Here is a 16,050-nt window from a genome sequence, read left to right on the forward strand (position 1 = left end):
ATTGTCCTCAATGGTGAAAAATTGAAAGCATTTCCACTAAGATCAGGAACAAGACAAGGTTGTCCACTCTCACCACTCTTATTCAACATAGTTTTGGAAGTTTTAGCCACAGCAATCAGGGAAGAAAAGGAAATAAAAGGAATCCAAATTGGAAAAGAAGAAGTAAAGCTGTCACTGCAGATGACATGATACTATACATAGAGAATCCTAAAGATGCTACCAGAAAACTAGTACAGCTAATCAATGAATTCAGTAAAGTAGCAGGATACAAAATTAATGCACAGATATCTCTGGCATTCCTATACACTAATGATGAAAAATCTGAAAGAGAAATCAAGAAAACACTCCCATTTACCATTGCAACAAAAAGAATAAAACATATAAGAATAAGCCTACCTAAGGAGACAAATACCTGTATGCAGAAAATTATAAGACACTGATGAAAGAAATTAAAGATGATACGAATAGATGCAGAGATATATCATGTTCTTGGATTGGAAGACTCAACATTGTGAAAATGACTCTACTACCCAAAGCAATCTACAGATTCAATACAATCCCTATCAAACTACCACTGACATTTTTCACAGAACTAGAACAAAAAAAATCGCAATTTGTATGGAAACACAAAATACCCCGAATAACCAAAGCAATCTTGAGAGTGAAACACAGTGCTGGAGGAATCAGGCTCCCTGACTTCAGACTATACTACAAAGCTACAGTAATCAAGACAGTATGGTACTGACACAAAAACAGAAAGATCTATCAATGGAACAGGATAGAAAGCCCAGAGATAAACCCACGCACATATGGTCACCTTATCTTTGACAAAGGAGGCAGAAATGTACAGTGGAGAAAGGACAGCCTATTCAATAAGTGGTGCTGGGAAAACTGGACAGCTACATGTAAAAGTATGAGATTAGATCACTCCCTAACACCATACACAAAAATAAGCTCAAAAAGGATTAAAGACCTAAATGTAAGGCCAGAAACTATCAAACTCTTAGAGGAAAACATAGGCAGAACACTCTATGACATAAATCACAGCAAGGTCCTTTTTGACCCACCTCCTAGAGAAATGGAAATAAAAACAAAAGTAAACAAATGGGACCTAATGAAACTTAAAATCTTTTGCGCAGCAAAGGAAACCATAAAGAAGACCAAAAGACAACCCTCAGAATGGGAGAAAATATTTGCAGATGAAGCAACTGACAAAGGATTAATCTCCAAAATTTATAAGCAGCTCATGCAGCTTAATAACAAAAAAACAAGCAACCCAATCCAAAAATGGGCAGAAGACCTAAATAGACATTTCTCCAAAGAAGATATACAGAGTGCCAACAAGCACATGAAAGAATGCTCAACATCACTAATCATTAGAGAAATGCAAATCAAAACTACAATGAGATATCATCTCACACCAGTCAGAATGGCCATCATCAAAAAATCTAGAAACAATAAATGCTGGAGAGGGTGTGGAGAAAAGGGAACCCTCTTACACTGTTGGTGGGAATGTAAATTGATACAGCCACTGTGGAGAACAGTATGGAGGTTCCTTAAAAAGCTACAAATAGAACTACCATATGACCCAGCAATCCCACTACTGGGCATATACCCTGAGAAAACCATAATTCAAAAAGAGACATGTACCAAAATGTTCATTGCAGCTCTATTTACAATAGCCCAGAGATGGAAACAACCTAAGTGTCCATCATCGGATGAATGGATAAAGAAGATGTGGCACATATATACAATGGAATATTACTCAGCCATAAAAAGAGACGAAATTGAGCTATTTGTAATGAGGTGGATAGACCTAGAGTCTGTCATACAGAGTGAAGTAAGTCAGAAAGAGAGAGACAAATACCGTATGCTAACACATATATATGGAATTTAAGGGAAAAAATGTCATGAAAAACCTAGGGGTGAAACAGGAATAAAGACACAGACTTACTAGAGAATGGACTTGAGGCTATGGGGAGGGGGAAGGGTAAACGGTGACAAAGCGATAAAGAGGCATGGACATATATACACTACCAAACGTAAGGTAGATAGCTAGTGGGAAGCAGCCGCATAGCACAGGGAGATCAGCTCGGTGCTTTGTGACCGCCTGGAGGGGTGGGATAGGGAGGGTGGGAGGGAGGGAGACGCAAGCAGGAAGAGATATGGGAACATATGTATATATATGGGTGATTCATTTTGTTGTGAAGCTGAAACTAACATACCATTGTAAAGCAATTATACTCCAATAAAGATGTTTAAAAAAATAAATAAATAAAAAATAAAAGTATCCCTTTAAAAATAAATAAATAAATAAATAAATATATCAATCTTAAAAAAAAAAAGAAAATGGGAATAGGAACATACATATCGATAATTACCTTAAACGTAAATGGATTAAATGCTCCCACTAAAAGATACAGATTGGCTGAAAGGATACAAAAACAAGACCCATATATATGCTGTCTACAAGAGACCCACTTCAAATATAGAGACACATACAGACTGAAAGTAAGGGATGGAAAAAGATATTCCATGCAAATGGAAACCAAGAGAAAGCTGGAGTAGCAATTCTCATATCAGACAAAATAGGCTTTAAAATAAAGATTATTAGAAGAGACAAACAAGAACACTACATAATGATCAAGGGATCGATCCCAAGAAGAAGATATAACAATCGTAAAGATTTATGCACCCAACATAGGAGCACCTCAATACATAAGGCAAATACTAACAGCCATAAAAGGGGAAATCAACAGTAACACATTCATAGTAGGGGACTTTAACACCTCACATTCACCAATGGACAGATCATGCAAAATGGAAATAAATAAGGAAACACAAGGTTTAAAAGATATATTGAACAAAATGGACTTAATTGATATTTATAGGACATTCCATCCAAAAACAACAAAATACACATTTTTGTCAAGTGCTCATGGAACATTCTCCAGGACAGATCATATCTTGGGTCATAATTCAAGCCTTGCTATATTTAAGAAAACTGAAATTGGATCAAGTATCTTTTCCAAACAGAACCCTATAAGACTAGATATAAATTGCAGGAAAAGATCGGTAAAAAATACAAGCACATGGAGGCTAAAAAATACACTACTTAATAATGAAGTGATCACTGAAGAAATCAAAGAAGAAATAAAAGAATACCTAGAAACAAATGACAATGGACACACGACAACCCAAAACCTATGGGATGCAGCAGAAGCAGTTCTACAAGGGAAGTTTATAGCAATACAATCCTACCTTAAGAAACTGGAAACACCTCGAATAAACAACCTAACCTTGCACCTAAAGCAATTAGAGAAAGAAGAAAAAACAAACCCAAAGTTAGGAGAAGGAAATAAATCACAAAGAACAGATCAGAAATAAATGAAAAAGAAATGCAGGAAATGATAGCAAAGGTCAATAAAACTAAAAGCTGGTTCTTTGAGAAGATAAATAAAATTGATAAACCATTAGCCAGACTCATCAAGAAAAACAGGGAGAAGACTCGAATCAATAGAATTAGAAATGAAAAAGGAGAAGTAAAAACTGACAATGCAGAAATACAAAAGATCATGAGAGATTACTACACGTGACTCTATGCCAATAAAGGGGAGAACCTGGAAGAAATAGCCAGATTCTTAGAAATGCACAACCTGCCAAGGCGGAATCAGGAAGAAATAGAAAATATGAACACACCAATCATAAGCACTGAAATTGAAACTGTGATTAAAAATTATCCAACAAACAAAACCCCAGGACCGAATGGCTTCATAGGCGAATACTATCAAACATTTAGAGAAGAGCTAACACCTATCCTTCTCAAACTCTTCCAAAATATAGCAGAGGGAGGAACACCCCAAACTCATTCTACAAGGGCACCATCACATTGATACCAAAACGAGACCAGGAGGTCACAAAGAAAGAAAACTACAGGCCAATATCACTGATGAACATAGATGCAAAAATCCTCAAGAAAATAGTAGCAAACAGAATCTAGCAGCACACTAAAATGATCATACACCATGAACTAGTGGGGTTTATCCCATGAATGCAACGATTCTTCAATATACGCAAATCAATCAATGTGATAAACCATATTAATAAATTGAAGGAGATAATCCATATGGTCATCTCTTTAGATGCAGAGAAAGCTTTCAACAAAATTCAACACCCATTTATCATAAAAACCCTCCAGAAAGTAGGCATAGAGGGAACTTTCCTCAACATAATAAAGGCCATATATGACAAACCCACAACCAACATTGTCCTCAATGGTGAAAAATTGAAAGCATTTCCACTAAGATCAGGAACAAGACAAGGTTGTCCACTCTCACCACTCTTATTCAACATAGTTTTGGAAGTGTTAGCCACAGCAATCAGAGAAGAAAAGGAAATAAAAGGAATCCAAATCGGAAAAGAAGAAGTAAAGCTGTCACTGCAGATGACATGATACTATACATAGAGAATCCTAAAGATGCTACCAGAAAACTAGTACAGCTAATCAATGAATTCAGTAAAGTAGCAGGATACAAAATTAATGCACAGATATCTCTGGCATTCCTATACACTAATGATGAAAAATCTGAAAGAGAAATCAAGAAAACACTCCCATTTACCGTTGCAACAAAAAGAATAAAACATATAAGAATAAGCCTACCTAAGGAGACAAATACCTGTATGCAGAAAATTATAAGACACTGATGAAAGAAATTAAAGATGATACGAATAGATGCAGAGATATATCATGTTCTTGGATTGGAAGACTCAACATTGTGAAAATGACTCTACTACCCAAAGCAATCTACAGATTCAATACAATCCCTATCAAACTACCACTGACATTTTTCACAGAACTAGAACAAAAAAAATCGCAATTTGTATGGAAACACAAAATACCCCGAATAACCAAAGCAATCTTGAGAGTGAAACACAGTGCTGGAGGAATCAGGCTCCCTGACTTCAGACTATACTACAAAGCTACAGTAATCAAGACAGTATGGTACTGACACAAAAACAGAAAGATCTATCAATGGAACAGGATAGAAAGCCCAGAGATAAACCCACGCACATATGGTCACCTTATCTTTGACAAAGGAGGCAGGAATGTACAGTGGAGAAAGGACAGCCTCTTCAATAAGTGGGACTGGGAAAACTGGACTGGTACATGTAAAAGTATGAGATTAAATCACTCCCTAACACCATACACAAAAATAAGCTCAAAATGTATTAATGACCTAAATGTAAGAGCAGAAGCTATCAAACTCTTAGAGGAAAACACAGGCAGAACACTCTATGACATAAATCACAGCAAGGTCCTTTTTGACCCACCTCCAAGAGAAATGGAAATAAAAACAAAAATCAGCAAATGGGAACTAATGAAACTTCAAAGCTTTTGCACAGCAAAGGAAACCATAAAAAAGACAACGCTCAGAATGGGAGAAAATATTTGCAAATAAAGCAACTGACAAAGGATTAATTTCCAAAATTTACAAGCAGCTCAGGCAGCTCAATAACAAAAAAACAAACAACCCAATCATAAAATGGGCAGAAGACCGAAGTAGACATTTCTCCAAAGAAGATATACAGACTGCCAACAAACACATGAAAGAATGTTCAACATAATTAATAATTAGGGAAATGCAAATCAAAACTACAATGAGATATCATCTCATGCCAGTCAGAATGACCATCATCAAAAAATCTAGAAAAAATAAATGCTGGAGAGGGTGTGGAGAAAAGGGAACACTCTTGCACTGCTGGTGGGAATGTGAATTGGTACAGCCACTATGGAGAACAGTATGGAGGTTCCTTAAAAACTACAAATAGAACTACCATATGACCCAGCAATCCCAGTATTGGGCATATACCCTGAGAAAACCATAATTCAAAAAGAGTCATGTACCAAAATGTTCATTGCAGCTCTATTTACAATAGCCCGGAGATGGAAACAACCTAAGTGCCCATCACTGGATGAATGGATAAAGAAGGTGTGGCACATATATACAATGGAATATTACTCAGCCATAAAAGGAATCGAAATTGAGCTATTTGTAATGAGTTGAATAGACCTAGAGACTGTCACACAGAGTGAAGTAAGTCAGAAAGAGAGAGACAAATACCGTATGCTACCACATATGTATGGAATTTAAGGAAAAAATGTCATGAAGAACCTAGGGGTTAGGCAGGAATAAAGACACAGACCCACTGGAGAACAGACTTGAGGATATGGGGTGGGGGAAGAGTGAGCTGTGACAAAGTGAGAGAGAGTCAAGGACATATATACACTACCAAACGTCAGGTAGAGAGCTAGTGGGAAGCAGCCGCATAGCACAGGGATATCTGCTCGGTGCTTTGTGACCGCCTGGAGGGGTGGGATAGGGAGGGTGGGAGGGAGGGGGAAGCAAGAGGGAAGAGATATGGGAACATATGTATATGTATAACTGATTCACTTTGTTATAAAGCAGAAACTAACACACCATTGTAAGACAATTATACACCAATAAAGATGTTAAACAAACAACAAAAAAAAGACAGTATGGTACTGGCCCAAAAAACAGAAATATAGATCAATGGAACAGGATAGAAAGCCCAGACGTAAACACACGCGCATATTGTCATCTTATCTTTGATAAAGAGGCAGGAATGTACAGTGGAGAGAGGAGAGCCTCTTCAATAAGTGGTGCTGGGAAAACTGGACCGATACATGTAAAAGTATGAGATCAGATCACTCCATAACACCATACACAAAAATAAGCTCAAAATGGATTAAAGACATAAATGTAAGGCCAGAATCTATCAAACTCTTAGAGGAAAACATAGGCAGAACACTCTATGACATAAATCACAGCAAGATCCTTTTTGACCCACCTCCTAGAAAAATGGAAATAAAAACAAAAATAAACAAATGGGACCAAATGAAACTTCAAAGCTTTTGCACAGCAAAGGAAACCATAAACAAGACCAAAAGACAACCCTCAGAATGGGAGAAAATATTTTCAAATAAAGCAACTGACAAAGGATTCATCTCCAAAATTTATAAGCAGCTCATGCAGCTCAATAACAATTAAACAAACAACCTAATCCAAAATTGGAGAGAAGACCTAAATAGACATTTCTCCAAAGAAGATATACAGACTGCCAACAAACACATGAAAGAATGCTCAACATCATTAATCATTAGAGAAATGCAAATCAAAACTACAATGAGATATCATCTCACACCAGTCAGAATGGCCATCATCAAAATATCTAGAAATAGTGAGAGCATGTGGAGAAAAGGGAACACTCTTGCACTGCTGGTCGGAATGTGAATTGGTACAGCCACTATGGAGAACAGTATGGAGGTTCCTTAAAAAACTAAAAATAGAACTACCATATGACCCAGCAATCCCACTACTGAGCATATACCCTGAGAAAACCATAATTCAAAAAGAGTCATGTACCAAAATGTTCATTGCAGCTCTATTTACAATAGCCCAGAGATGGAAACAACCTAAGTGTCCATCATCAGATGAATGGATAAAGAAGATGTGGCACATATATACAATGGAATATTACTCAGTCATTAAAGAAACGAAATTGAGCTATTAGTAATGAGGTGGATAGACCTAGAGTCTGTCATACAGAGTGAAGTAAGTCAGAAAGAGAAAGACAAATACCGTATGCTAACACATATATATGGAATTTAAGAAAAAAAAAGTCATGAAGAACCTAGGGGTATGAGAGAAATAAAGACACAGACCTACTATAGAATGGACCTGAGGATATGGTGAGGGGGAAGGGTAAGCTGTGACAAAGGGAGAAAAATTCATGGACATATATACACTACCAAACATAAGGTTGTTAGCTAGTGGGAAGCAGCCGCATAGCACAGGGCGATCAGCTCGGTGCTTTGTGACCACCTGGAGGAGTGGGATAGGGAGGATGGGAGGGAGGTAGATGTAAGACGGAAGAGATATGGGAACATATGTATATGTATAACTGATTCACTTTGTTATAAAGCAGAAACTAACACACTATTGTAAAGCAATTATACTCCAATAAAGATGTAAAAAAATAAAAAATGAAAAAATACAAGTTGTTTATGACTTTTTAAAAGATCAGTGATCTCCATTACTTTTATGGAGTAGAGAATTTTCAGAGGTTCTTTGCTCTCCCATTTTCACCAGTGTTACCTTGCTTACATTTTAAACATAGTTAATTGTGCTAAAGATGACCTGAAATTATAAAACCAGTAAATGCATCAATAATTCTTATTTGAAAGACACATTTTGATAAAATTATACTATAAAATGATATAAATTAAGTAACAAATATTAAAAATTGAATGAATATTTTTGATCTTTATACCTTTGCATTTTTATACTATCTAAATCGACATCTAAGATGAATTTCAGGCAGAGGAATTAAAATTTAATCTCTTCTATTTTAAAATTTGGCACTGTGTTGTTCTTTTTCTCCATGTATTTTCCATAAATAGAAAATATTTTTCACAAATTTAACCCACAGTGTTTCACACTGTTACATAAGTGCCTCTCTAATTTTTTTAAATTTAATTTATTCATCTTTCATACAGCAGGTTCATTCTAATTCTCTATTTTAAACATATTAGTGTAGATATCTCAATCTCAACATCCCAATTCATCCCACCACCACCATGTCCCCCTCCGCTTTCCCCCTTGATATCCACACGTTTGTTATCTAAATCTGTGTCTCTACTACTGCCTTGCAAACCGGTTCATCTGTACCATTTTTCTAGATTCCACATATATGCATTAATATATTATATTTGTTTTTTTCTTTCCCACATATTTCACTCTGTATGACAGTCTGTACGTTAGTCCACGTCTCTATAAATGACCCAATTTTGTTCCTTTTTATGGCTGAGTAATATTCCATTATATATATGTACCATTTCTTCTTTACCCATTCATCATTTAATGGGCATTTAGGTCACTTCCATTGACCTAGCTATTGTAAATAGTGCTGCAATGAACATTGGGGTGCATGTGTCTTTTTTTTTAACATATTTATTGGAGTAACGTTGCTTTAAAAAGTTGTGTGAGTATCCGCTGTATAACAAAGTGAATCAGCTATATGTATACATATATCCCCATATCCCCTCCCTGTTGCGTCTCCCTCGCACACTCCCTATCCCACCCCTCTAGGTGGTCACAAAGCACCGAGCTGATTTCCCTGTGCTATGCAGCTACTTCCCACTAGCTATCTGGTTTACATTTGGTAGTGCATATATGTCAATGGTACCCTCTCACTTTGTCCCAGCTTACCCTTCCCCCTCACCGTGTCCTCAAGTCCATTCTCTACCTATGTGTCTTCATTCCTGTCCTGCCACTTGGTTTGTCAGAACCATTTTTTGGTTTTTTTATTCCATATATATACGTTAGCATATGTTATTTGTTTTCCTCTTTCTGACTTACTTCACTCTGTATGACAGAACCTAGGTCTATCCCCCTCACTACAAATAACTCAATTTCGTTTCTTTTTATGGCTGAGTAATATTCCATTGTATATATGTGTCACATCTTCTTTATCCATTCATCTGTCAATGGACACTTAGGTTGCTTCCATGTCCTGGATATTGTAAATGGTGCTGCAATGAACATTGTGGTACATGACTATTTTTAAATTATGGTTTTCTTGGGGTGTATGCCCAGTAGTGGGATTGCTGGGTCATATGGTAGTTCTATTTTTAGTTTTTTAAGGAACCTCCATACTCTTCTCCATAGTCACTCTATCAGGTTATATTCCCACCAACAGAGCAAGAGGGTTCCCATTTCTCCACAACCTAGCCAACATTTGTTTTTTGTAGATTTTCTGATGATGCCCAGTGTGAGGTGATACCTCATTATAGTTTTGATTTGCATTTCTCTAATAATTAGTGACGTTGAGCAACTTTTCATGTGCCTCTTGGCCATCTGTATGTCTTCTTTGGAGAAATGTCTATTTAGGTCTTCTGCCCATGTTTTGATTGGGTTGTTTGTTTTTTTCAATATTGAGCAGCATGAGCTGTTTATATATTTTGGAGATTAATCCTTTGTTCGTTGATTCATTTGCAAATATTTTCTCCCATTCTGAGGGTTGTCTTTTCATCTTGTTTATAGTTTCCTCCTTTGTTGTGCAAAAGCTCCTAAGTTTCATTAGTTCCCATTTGTTTAATTTTGTTTTTCTTTCCATTACTCTAGGAGGTGGGTCAAAAAAGTTCTTGCAGTGATTTATGTCAAAGAGTGTTCTGCCTATGTTTTCCTCTAAGAGTTTTATAGTGTCCTGTCTTACATTTAGGTCTTTAATCCATTTTCAGTTAATTTTTGTGTATGGTGTTATGGAGTGTTCTAATTACATGTTTTTACATGTAGCTGTCCAGATTTCCTGACACCATTTATTGAAGAGACTGTCTTTTCACCATTGTATGTCCTTGCCACCTTTGTCATAGATGACTTCACCATAGGTGTGTTGGTTTAACTCTGGGTTTTCTATCCTTTTGCATTGATCTATATTTCTGTTTTTGTGCCAGTAACATATTGCCTTGATTACTGTAGTTTTGTAGTATAGTCTAAAGTCAGGGAGTCTGATTGCTCCAGCTCAGATTTTTTCCCTCATTTGCTTTGGCTACTCAGGGTCTTTTGTGTCTCCATACAAATTTAAGATTTTTTTCTAGTTCTGTAAAAAATGTCATTGGTAATTTGATAGGGATTGCATTTAATCTGTAGATTGCTTTTGGTAGTATAGTCATTTTCACAATTGATTCTTCAAATCTAGGAGCATGGCATATCTCTCCATCTATTTGTGTCATCTTTGATTCCTTTCAACTGTGCTCTATAGTTGTCTGAATGCAGGTCTTTTATATCCTTAGGTAGGTTTATTCCTAGGTATTTTATTATTTTTGTTGCATTGGTGAATGGGATTGTTTCAGTAATTTCTCTTTCTGAATTTTCATTGTTAGTGTGTAGCAATGGCAGAGATCTCTGTGCATTAATTTTGTATCCTGCAACTTTACCAAATTCATTGATTAGATCTAGTATTTTTCTGGTGACATCTTTCAGATTCTCTATGTATAGTGTCATATCATCTGAAAACAGTGACAGTTATACTTCTCCTTTTCCAAATTGGATTATTTTATTTCTTTTTCTTCCCTGATTGCCATGGTTAGGACTTCCAATACTATGTTGAATAATAGTGGTGAGAGTTGACATTCTTGTCTTGTTCCTGATCTTGGTAGACATGCTTTCAGTTTTTCACCATTGAGAATGATGTTTGCTATGGGTTTATCATATATGGCCCATATTATGTTTACGTAGGTTCCTCTATGCCCACTTACTGGAGAGTTTTTATCTACATGGGTGTGGAATTTTGTCAAAAGCTTTTTCTGCATCTATTGAGTTGATGATATGTTTTTTTCTTCAATTTGTTAATATGGTGTATCACAATGATTGGTTTGCATATTTTGAAGGATCTTTGCATTCCTGGGATAAGCCCCACTTGAAAATGGTGTATGATTTTTTTAATGTGCTGTTGGATTCTCTTTGCTAGTATTTTCTTGAGGATTTTTGCATCTTTGTTCATCAGTGATATTGGTCTGTAATTTTTTTGTGTGTGATATATTTTTCTGGTTTTGGTATCAGCATGATGGTGGCCTCATAGAATGAGTTTGGGAATGTTCCTTCCTGTCTAATTTTTTGGAAGACTTTGAGAAGGATAGGTGTTAGCTCTTCTCTAACAGTTTGATAGAATTCACCTGTGAAACCTTCTGGTCCTGGACTTTTGTTTGTTGGAAGATTTTTAATCACAGTTTCAATTTCATTACTTATGTTTGCTCTCTTCCTGTTTTCTATTTCTTCCTGTTGCTTCAGTCTTGGAAGGTTATACCTTTCTAAGAATTTGTCCATTTCTTCCAGGTTGTCAATTTTGTTGGCATAGAGTTTCTTGTAGGAGTCTCTTATGCTGCTTATTATTTCTATGGTGTGCACTGTAACTTCCCCTTTTTCATTTCTAATTTTTTTATTTGAATTCCCTCCCTCTTTTTCTTGATGAGCCTGGCTAAAGGTTTATCAATTTTGTTTATCTTCTCAAAGAGCCAGCTTTTAGTTTTATTGATCTTTGTTATTGTTTTCTTTGTTTGTATTCCATTTATTTCTGCTCTGATCTTTGTGATTTCTTTCCTTCTGCTAACTTTGAGTTTTGTTTGTTCTTCTTTCTCTAGTTCTTTTAGGTGTAGGGTTAGATTGTTTATTTGAGATTTTTCTTTTTTCTTGGGTTAGGCTTGTATTGCTATAAACTTCCCTCTTAGAAGTGCTTTTGCTATATCCCATAGGTTTTGGATCATTGTGGTTTTCTTGTCATTTCTCTCTAGGTATTGTTTGATTTTCTCTTTGATTTCTTCAGCGATCTCTTGTTTATTTAGTAACGTATTGTTTAGCTTCCATGTGTTTGTGTTTTTTCCCCTGTAATTTATTTCTAATCTCATAGTGTTGTGGTCGGAAAATATACTTGATATGATTTCAGTTTTCTTAAGTTTACTGAGGCTTGATTTGTGATGCAAATGTGATCTATCCTGGAGAATATTCCATGCGCACTTGAGAAGTGTAATGTGCTGTTTTCAGATGGAATGTTCTATAAATATCAATTAAATCTATCTGGTCTATTGTGTGATTTAAATCTTGTGTTTCCTTATTAATTTTCTATCTGGATGATCTGTCCATTGGTGTAAGTGACGTGTTAAATTCCCCCACTGTTATTGTGTTACTGTCAATTTCCTCTTCTATAGCTGTTAGCACTTGTCTTATGTATAGTGGTGCTCCTATGTTGGGTGCATATATATTTGTAATTTTTATACCTTCTTCTTGGATTGATCCCTTGATCATTATGTATTGTCCTTCCTTGTCTCTTGTAATATTCTTTAAGTCTAATTTATCTTATATGGGTATTGCTACTCCAGCTTTCTTTTGATTTCTATTTGCATGGAATTTCTTTTTCCATCCCCTCACTTTAAGTCTGTATGTGTCCCTAGGTCTGCAGTGGGTCTCTTGTGGACAGCATATATACAGGTCTTGTATTTGTATTATTCACTGAGCCTGTGTCTTTTGGTTGGAATATTTAATCCATTCATATATAAGGTAATTATCAATATGTATGTTCCTATTGGTATTTTCTTAATTGTTTGGGGTTTGTTTTTCTAGGTGCTTTTCTTTTCTTGTGTTTCCCACTTAGAGAAGTTTCTTTAGCATTTGTTGTGGAACTGGTTTGGGGGTGCTGAATTCTCTTAGCTTTTGCTTATCTGTAAAGCTTTTGATTTCTCTGTCGAACCTGAATGAGATCATTGCCAGGAAGAGTAATCTTGGTTGTGGGTTCTTTCCTTTCATCAGTTTAAATATACCGTGCCACTCCCTTCTGGCTTGTACAGTTTCTGCTGAGAAATCAGCTGTTAACCTTATGGGAACTCCCTTGTATGTTATTTGTCATTTTTCCCTTGTTGCTTTTAATTATTTTCCTTTGTCATAGTTTTTTGTCAACTTGATTACTATGTGTCTTGGCATGTTTCTCCTTGGGTTTATCCTGCCTGGGACTCTCTGCACTTCCTGGACTTGGGTGGTTATTTCCTTTCCGATGTATGGGACTTTTTTTTAAAATATCATTATTGGACTATAATTGCTTTACAATGGTGTGTTAGTTTCTGCTTTATAACAAAGTAAATCAGTTATAAATATACGTATATCCTCATATCTCTTCCCTATTACATATCCCTCTCTCTCACATTCCATAACCCACCCCTCTGGTGGTCACAAAACACTGAGCTAATCTCCCTGTGCTATGTGGCTGCTTCCCAGTAGCTACCCATTTTACATTTGGTAGTGTATATATGTCCATGCCTCTCTCTCACTTTGTCTCACCTTACCCATCCCCCTCCCCTTATCCTCAAGTCCATTCTCTAGTAGGTGTGAATATTTATTCCTGTCCTGCCACTACGTTCTTCATAAACTTTTTTTTTTAGATTCCATATATATGTGTTAGCATACGGTATTTGTTTTTCTCTTTCTGACTTACTTCACTCTGTATGACAGACCCTAAGTCCACTCACCTCATGACAAATAACAATTTCGCTTCTTTTTATGCTGAGTAATATTCCATTGTATATATGTGCCACATCTTCTTTATCCATTCATCTCTTGATGGACACATAGGTTGCTCCCATATCCTGGCTATTGTAAATGGAGTTGCAATGAACATTGTGGTACATGACTCTTTTTGAATTCTGCTTTTCTCAGAGTATATGCCCAGTCATGGGATTGCTGGGTCGTATGATAGTTCTAATTTTAGTTTTTTAAGGAACCTCCATACTGTTCTCCATAGTGGCTGTATCAATTTACATTCCCACCAACAGGGCAAGAGGGTTCCCTTTGCTCCACACCCTCTCCAGCATTTATTGTTTGTAGATTTTTTGATGATGGCCATTCTGACTGGTGTGAGATGATATCTCATTGTAATTTTGATTTGCATTTCTCTAATGATTAGTGATGTTGAGCATCCTTTCATGTGTTTGTTGGAAATCTATATATCTTCTTTGGAGAAATGTCTACTTAGGTTTCTGCCCATTTTTGGATTGGGTTGTTTGTTTTTTTCATATTAAGCTGCATGAGCTGCTTGTAAATTTTTGAGAGTAATCCTTTGTCAGTTGCTTCATTTGCAAATATTATCTCCCATTCTGAGGGTTGTCTTTTCATCTTGTTTATGGTTTCATTTGAGGTGCAAATGCTTTTAAGTTTCATTAGGTACCATTTCTTTATTTTTGTTGTTATTTCCATTTCTCCAGGAGGTGGGTCAAAAAGGATCTTGCTGTGATTTATGTCATAGAGTGTTCTTTCTATGTTTTCCTCTAAGAGTTTGACAGTGTCTGGCCTTACATTTAGGTATTTAATCCATTTTGAGCTTATTTTTGTGTATGGTGTTAGGGAGTGTTCTAACTTCACTCTTTTACATATAGCTGTCCAATTTTCCCAGCACCACTTATTGAAAAGGGTGTCTTTCCTCCACTGTATATTCTTGCCTCTTTTACCAAACATAAGGTGACCATATGTGCATGTGTTTATCTCTACGTTTTCTATCCTGTTCCTTTGATCTATATTTCTGTTTTTGTGCCAGTACCACATTGTCTTGATGACTGTAGCTTTGCAGTGTAGTCTGAAGTCAGAGAGCCTGATTCTTCCAGCTCTGTTTTTCTTTCTCAAGATTGGTTTGGCTATTTGGGGTCTTTTGTGTTTCCATACAAATTGTGAAATTTTTTGTTCTAGTTATGTGAAAAATTCCAGTGGTAGTTTGATAGGTTGGTTAGGGATTGCATTGAATCTGCAATTTGCCTTATGTATTGAGGTGCTCCTATATTGGGGGCATAAATATTTACAATTGTTATATCTTCTTTTTTGATTGATCCCTTTATCATTATGTAGTGTCCTTCTTTGTCTCTTGTAATAGTCTTTTTTTTTAAGTCTATTTCTTCTGATATGAGAATTGCTACTCCAGCTTTCTTTTGATTTCCATTTGTATAGAATATCTTTTCCCATCCCCTAATTTTTGGGCTGTATGTGTCCCTAGGTCTGCAGTGGGTGTCTTGTAGACAACATATATACGGGTCTTGTTTTTGTATCCATTCTACCAGTCTGTATCTTTTGGTTGGGGCATTTAATCCATTTACATTTAAGGTAATTATTGATACATGTGTTCCTATTACCATTTTCTTAATTGTTTTGGGTTTATTATTGTAGGTCTTTTCCTTTTATTGTGTTGCTTGCCTACAAATGTTCCTTTTGCATTTGTTGTAAAACAGGTTTGGTGGTGCTGAATTCTCTTAGCTTTTGCTTGTCTGTAAAGTTTTTAATTTCTCCATCAAATCTGAATGAGATCCTTGCTGGGTAGAGAAATTTTGGTTGTAGGTTTTTCTCCTTCATCACTTTAAATATGTCCTGCCTCTCCCTTCTGGCTTGCAGAGTTTCTGCTGAAAGATCAGATGTTAACCTTATGGGGATTCCCTTGTGTGTT

This window comes from Pseudorca crassidens, chromosome X (assembly GCF_039906515.1).
Source record: "Pseudorca crassidens isolate mPseCra1 chromosome X, mPseCra1.hap1, whole genome shotgun sequence".
Taxonomy (NCBI): Eukaryota; Metazoa; Chordata; class Mammalia; order Artiodactyla; family Delphinidae; genus Pseudorca; species Pseudorca crassidens.